This window comes from Poecilia reticulata, chromosome 21, assembly GCF_904066995.2.
Source record: "Poecilia reticulata chromosome 21, P_reticulata-male-v2, whole genome shotgun sequence".
Classification (NCBI taxonomy): Eukaryota; Metazoa; Chordata; class Actinopteri; order Cyprinodontiformes; family Poeciliidae; genus Poecilia; species Poecilia reticulata.
In genome coordinates, this window is record NC_088850.1 from 17,299,933 (window position 1) to 17,307,380 (window position 7,448).

Genomic DNA, 7,448 nt, shown 5'->3' on the forward strand with positions numbered 1-7,448 from the left:
CTGCAGCAGCTCACCGAGCCAGGTCTCTGTCTGCGCTGATCTGTGGCTCGAGTCTGTGAAGATCCTTCCTCCTCCTCCTCGTCTTTCCCTGGACAAGAGGTACTTTAGAGCTTACCCATAATTCAAAGGTTTCCATCTCAACCATAATTCACACTGCACTCTACCCTAACTAAAGGGGCTGTCTGTGACTATGGTGATTGCATGTTTGTCAAGCGAATTGTCAGTGCAGCAGTCTCTGTAGGAGGAGGAGGTAGGATCAAAAGCTTGACGACACACTGTAAGAATAAGTACAGCAGTATCATCCTCTCTACATATAGCCAATCCGAAGAATAGGAGATGTGCACCAAAATAGATACAATTGTTAAATAAATTACTAAAAGATAATTTTCGACTCAAAGGGTGGAGCTCATGAGTTGCAGTTTAGAGAATGTGACGGAAGATCAAATTCAGTTCCCTGCAAATGTATTAAGAAATCTTCCATCACATTTTGTCACATTACAAACTCAAACTTTAATGCATTTTTATGGCAAAATATGCAACCTGCTTTTCTAACCTGACATCTGTGAAATATTTCTGTATTCCATCTTCTAGGTATTGAGATACTTCTAGATAAAATCCGGTATCCAATCGGAGTCTACCTTTATGTAACTTGGTCTCAGCATACATAAGGCTACTTTGTGTTACGCAACTGCAAACCTATCAAAAAAATGCCCATGAATACAAACTGAGAAGTTGGACATGAAAAGCATCAATCAGATAAGGAGCCTGGAGAACCACGATAACGCTGGAGGAGCAGCAAAGACTCAGCTCAAGAAAAAATTGCTGAGACAAGAGTGACAAGAGGAAAGGTATTGTTGAAAGAAAGCCTGTTTTCAGCTGGCAACAAGCTAACAGGGACACAGTAACCATGTGAGAGAAGGTGCTCTGGTCAGATATAACCAATATATATATATATTTTTAGCCTAAATTCAAAGTGTTATGTGTGGTAGAAAACTACCTGAATGCACCTTTAGTAAAATGTGGTTGTGGAGAAGATTTCTTCAGGGAAAAGTGATAAAATGTGATAAAGTTATAAATACTTCAGCGAGGCACTGTGTACTTTCTTCCCTTTTCTTTTGCATAAAAATACTTAACTTAGCATATTGTTTTTAAAAAGCTAAAAATGGCCGACCACGTGTTTCAATGCATACTGATGAATTTCATCAGTCAGCATGGGAAGTTTGTTTATGTGTGCACCAATCTTGGTTTATCTGAAGCTTCATTGACAGACCAAGTCTTCTCTGTTCAAAGCACATTAAAAAAATTATTAGGATTCAAAAAAAGGAAGCAAAGAGATAATTGATTAATATTTTAGCATTCTAACGCACGTCAAGCTTTTTCTGTAAAGCACTGATAAAAATATGCTAAGAAATAAGCCATGTTCAAACTCTTCTGGAGGGCAACAATAGGAAATCTTGAGCACAGTCAGTCTGTGTTTCTATCTGAAATGAGTGCAGGGAGTCTAGAGCGAGTGACACAGTGGGATCAGATAAGACAGATGACAAGGCAGAGGGAATCGATGACAAACTTTTGACAGTTTTGGCCCATGTCTCCAGGCCAAGCCCTCCTGCTGACATATAGATCGCAGCACAGCTCTGCAGATACCTGGGTAATGTGTAAGTGATTAGCCTGGGCGTCCGATGGGAAAAAGCAAGCCAGAGACGATCATCTGAAATATCTGGTGTTTTTTTTTTGCTTAAGACGCACATAGATAAAACGTGACAAATTGACTCTGCGTATCTCATTTTCACTCTCGCTTTTGTTATGAAATCCTTGCTTTTAATCTTACATTTTGGAGTAAAACAGATGCAATGGAGCAAGAATCCAAGGACACATCCGAAACAGCAGGCAGTCAAACGCTATCCAAGTGATAACCAGTAAAAGTAATTTTATTAAGTTGTGACTTCCTCCCTTTTCTTTTCCTACATCAGAAGTTCAGAGGTCAAGAGGATCTGTCAGCAGTGACAGAAAGGATTATGGGTGAAGGCATTCCATTTGCAGTCATTACTGCTCTCCATCAGCACCTGGTACTCTGTCTACCCCCTTATTTCTCATCCTCTGTCTCTGTCTGTTCTCTCTCATGTCCTCTGATAGACTAAGAAGCAATTAGTGTCACATTAGCAATTTCCAGTGTACAATTTGTTACTCCTGTCAAAGTTGCAAATCCTAATTGATTTCTTTTTCTTCATAGGTAAGCTAATTTTATCAGCTGTTCTGATTTTATTTAAATTCTAAAGCTTGCATGAAGATCAGGCTGCAGCGCCCCTGTGAAATTTATGAGCAAAGTCTCAACCTTGTCCACAGCTATTCAAAGTGTTACTCCAAATTCCTGGTACATTACAATCACCTATCCAAATACAATACCATAAGAGAGAAGGAAAATGAGTAAAAGCAGCAATGTGAGGTTTGGACCCCTGCACTAGAACCCCAGCCCAGTGGGATTCTTCACATTCCAGGCTGTGCTGGAGCTGGAGCTGGTAATAGATCTGAGCAGGCCTGTTGGGCTCAGCGCACTGTGGCCTGTCCTCTTCTCCGCAGTTTTAAAACTTTGGAACAAGACGGCTTCTCTCATCGAAACACACGTTTCTGTGAAAAACTTTCTTCCCTGTGTCATCAAAAAAAAAAAAAAAAAGCACCCATGAACACATTTCAACCCTTCCTTCTCCCCAGCTTCCTCTCCTGCAACTGTACCGGGATTGTGGGAGTTTACATCACGGCTGAGCAAGAGGCTGGGTCTTTTTGACAGTAATGTAAGGGACACTTGTTTACCTAACCTTATGGGTCACGGTGCAGTTTAGGAGGGAATGAATGACTTCATTTCAGGGTTTAAATTAAAGGGTTCCTCCTCTCTTGAACTTAAAACAGATTTGTGCATACTTTGGAATGAAGCAAAGTACTCACTCTGTACACATGGCTTTCTTTCTGTGGTTCCAACTATAAAACAAAAAGTGGCAAATGATTCCACTGGTGGCAACAGGGTCATATACCGCATCTGTTTAGGCTCCTTACCTCAGTGTAGAATTGCAATCGCATATTTAAAAAAAAATTTTTTTTAAATATACAGTGCCTTCCAAAAATATTTACATTAAAGGAATGCCTACATATTTTATACACATAAATTTACATGGTATTTTCAATGGGTTTTATGTGAAACAGTGCAGAATTTGACAGGAAAAGAAAAATAAACCTGGCTTTTAATAATCTTTACAAACAAAATCTGATGTATTATATTATGTTATGAACTCTGTTGTGCTTTCTAGAACCAACTCTTGCAATTTTATCAGCAAGTGGTTAGGGGAATAATTCTAACGTCATAACTATTTTCCTCAAATAGGTATCTGGACTTTGGTTGTATTGTAACTTTGTTATTGTCGTTGTCTTGCCAGAAGGATAATCTGTATTCTAATCTCATGTTTTTTGCAGCCTCAAACAGGTTCTATTGTAAATTCATGCTAAATAAAAGCATTCCTTCATCATAATGCTGCCACCACCACTAATGTTTTCTGACAAACCTTTGAGGTCCATCACTAACCACTGTATTTATACTGAGAATAGATTACATGGACAGGATTTTATTTTAGGCTTTTCGACTAAATGAGGCTAAATACATATGCACACCACACATTTCAGATTTAAATTTAATAAAATTGAAAACCATATTTGATTTTCTTCCAACTCATGATTATCTAGGCCTCACTTTGTGGCGCTGCATTACATAAGTGGAGAGGGAAGCTAGTCAAGCTAAATACAAAACAATCCAGGAGGAAAACTTGATCCAAAAATATGATGAGATCAAAGTGTGTACATTTGTTAGAATTGTCTAATGAAAAAAAGAAATGTCAAAAATAAGAAAATGCAAAAAAGAAAAACTCTCTGTACAAATTAAGCTAGAAAGTAGCTGCAGCAGGCTGAGAGTGAAATGTTTCAGTTTTTATTTGGAAGCAAAATATGAAAACAATGTATTCTTTTTCTTCCACCTCACAACTAGGCCCTACAGTGTTCTGACTTATTACCTAAAATTTTCAGTAAAGTACAATAAAATTTGGTGTTCATATAATGTGGTTGTGATATAATAAAATGTGGAAAAGAGGTATCCAGTGCTCTAACATGGTGCCGTAGCTAAGCTCCACAGAGATAGTACCACATTTCTTTCATTCACTCTGACATGGTGTCAGTTACTCCAACAGCTATTGGGCAACACCATATTTGAAGAAAATTGCTACCTCATGTGCCTTAAAAAAAAAAAAACCCACAGAGTTTTGAATGGGGCCTTTTAAGAAGAACGTAGTGTTTCATTTAGAGTTGGTGGTCATTTTGGTAATGAGATTTTACCACCAAGGAGCCTTGGAAGCATTTACACTCACACATGGCATCAAGGCCTACTGTGGTGGTGATCAAGTGCTTTTGGAGATGCCTGGACACCATGAGGACACAAATTAGAGCTCATCTCTGCCGTGCTTTCCCCCTCGCCAAAAAGTTCAGAGCTCCAGGAGAACGCTCTCCGTCTTACTATAGCCTTTTACACCACTTGCGCACTAAAAAGGAATTGATTAAAGGCCATTTTAAATGACTTCCTTTTCAGAGCTATTATTTCTCAATAACCAAAGGGGAGCAGATTGAGATCAGCAGTCTAATCTGTTGTTTCCCTCTCCATCTTATTGGTGTTTTTGTTAGAGCCTAGCAAAAGAGCTCACCCCGTTTTTCCTGTCAGTCATCAGGTTGTAATACTGGGGCTCACGGCTGTAACTTAAGACTGCTAAAGAACTCATGCATGGGCCTTTTTTTAGGGAGCAGAGTGAAACAAGTCACTCTACAAAACCCTCTGACAAATAACTCATGCCACAAAGAGCCTGTAACTCTGCCGGCAGGAAAAAAAATGCTTTGAAGCTCAAACAGAAAGGAGGACTTCTTCACTGCAAACAGTGCTGTGCCAAAAACAGAGGTAGGAGCAGATTTAGGTGTAATAAAAATCATTGACTTATTTATCAAAGTAAAAGAAGCAGCCTCTGATATGGAATATGGCGTGACGGACGGCTTAATCAAAAACAACGCAGTAATGATTTGATGAACAGCAACGTATAATGCTTGGCTAATGCAAAGTGACTAGAAAGTCCAGCTTGGTGATAAAAAACACACATCAGGATGGGAGGAAGGCAGGAAAAACTAAGGAGGGATGAGAACTTATCTATCTGTGTCAGCAGAAACACAAAGAGTGTTGCCCCTTCCTCAAGACTCTAATCAGAGCACACCATCTCCACTCCTCTTCAAACGCTCCTGCAAACACCTGCTTGTATTTCACCTTTGCATCTGTGTGGATAAAGACCACCCATTTTTGTTCGCCTGCGCTCCGACAGCCACCTCTGGACAGTCATCTCTTCTACAGCTGTGCATCACATCTCCTCTCAAGATGAAGAGCTTGACAAGATGAAAAGCAGACTGTCTGACTCTCGGGGAGGGGGAAACCCGTTGCAAAGTAGAGGCCTTCAGGTGAGAAATGTGCGGTTTGGAAGAAAACAAAAGTTGCATTCTTCCAGGTGGTCCCAGACACCCTGTCACAACAGAGCTCTCAGATTGAGCGCCATCGAGACTGCGTTAAAAACAATGCGGCAGTATGCTCCTATCTCTCGAGCTTTAATGATTAATCTGATCAAACCGACTTTTCATGTGTTGACATCAATGTTCTCTGAGATTTTTTTGCCTGTCACACGGACAAGTAATAACAAGAAGTGTTATGTCTCGCTGCAGTCTCACGAACCCCTCCGAAGGCTGAGCGGTCTGGTCTCTAAGGCTTGTTGTAATATACGTTAGGCCAGATACATGACTGGAGCATATAATCTTCTGCAAGATCATCAACATAAAAACGTCTCATGTTTGGAAATATGGCTTCAAAAGTTACAGGAAGGGCGACTGAAAGGCTGAATGTTCGTTCTGGACGGGAAATCATGCGTTCAATTAATATGTTGCAATACCTTGTAAGCATATTTATACATGTTGCAATCTTTCACATTTTGCGACATCACTTGGTTGGATTTTATGTGATAGATCAGTATAAAGTGCACAATTGTGAAGCAGAAGGAAAAAGCAACAAGGATTTCCACTTTTCTTTTCTTTTTATTCAGAGAAAAATGTGAAAAGTGTGTTTTTATTTTGTCTCATTTACTTTAATATCTATTAATAAAGTTCCATTCAGAGGTTATCTTTTAAGCACAAAGATTCTGTGTGCAATCTAATCTCAGTTCATATTGAGATCAAGTTGTTCTGTGGACGCCTCAGAGATTTGTTAAAAATTAGTGAACAAAGAGCATCAAACCAGAAAACGGCATATAAATACAGTTCTGGAAAGGTTTAAAGCAGAGTTAGATTATAAAATATATCCCACTTTTTTGGACATCTCACAAGTCTCTGGTTAATTCGTCATCGGAAAATGGAAACTGTTTGACACAAGACCTGAGAAAGTATGACTATCCATTCAAAGGCCAAAAGGAGCCAGGAGGTCAACAGTGACTCTGGAGGAGCTCCAAAGATTCACAGCTCAGGAGAGCCTGTTGACAAGAAAACAATTAGCTTTTGCACTGAGCAAAAAAAAAAAATCAGGTCTTTTTAGATTAGTGCCAAAAAGAAAGCCAAAAATGAAGGAAAGTCATAAAAAGTGCCATTTGCTATTTTCCATGAGCCATATATCAGAAAGCTGAACTAGATGTGCTTGTCGGATAAGAGCAAAGTTTATTTTTTTAATCATATATTTTTCTTGTTTAAATCCTTTAATTTTTATTTAAACACTGCATGTCACCATGGAAGCACCTCATCACAGTAAAACATGATGTTGGCAGCAACATAATTTTCTTCAGCAGGAATTAAAGGTGGAAGGGTTTGATAAGGTTGTGAAAATTGCAACATATTGAACAATTCTGGAAGAACAAACCCTGTAAAACACTGGGATGAAGGTTCAGCTTCCATCTGCATAACAACCCCAACCTACAGCTAGTTACAAAGCAATGGTTCCGATCAAAGGATATGCATAGCCTAGTTGGCCCAGTCAAAGTACAGCACTAAATCCCTCTGAAACGGCGTCACGAATTGAAAGTTGACGATTATGTTGCTCTACATCCGATCTGAGTTGGAGCTGCTTTGCAAAAAGAATGAACACTTTCAGTCTTTACATCTGCAAAAAACTAATCTAATACCATGCGCTAATTCCTTTCACTGCACCAAAAGAAGCAACTTTTATTTGGTCTATCATGTAAAATCCCTATGAAACGTGAAACATGAAGTGTGTGGTTGAAATGCATCAACATGGAAAAGTTAAATGGAAACAATAAAGATTTGTAAGGCATTACATGTTGCTTTGAGGATAGTTAGATAATTTATAAGCTCTACCTCTAAAAATCAAAATTTTTTAACACATTTTG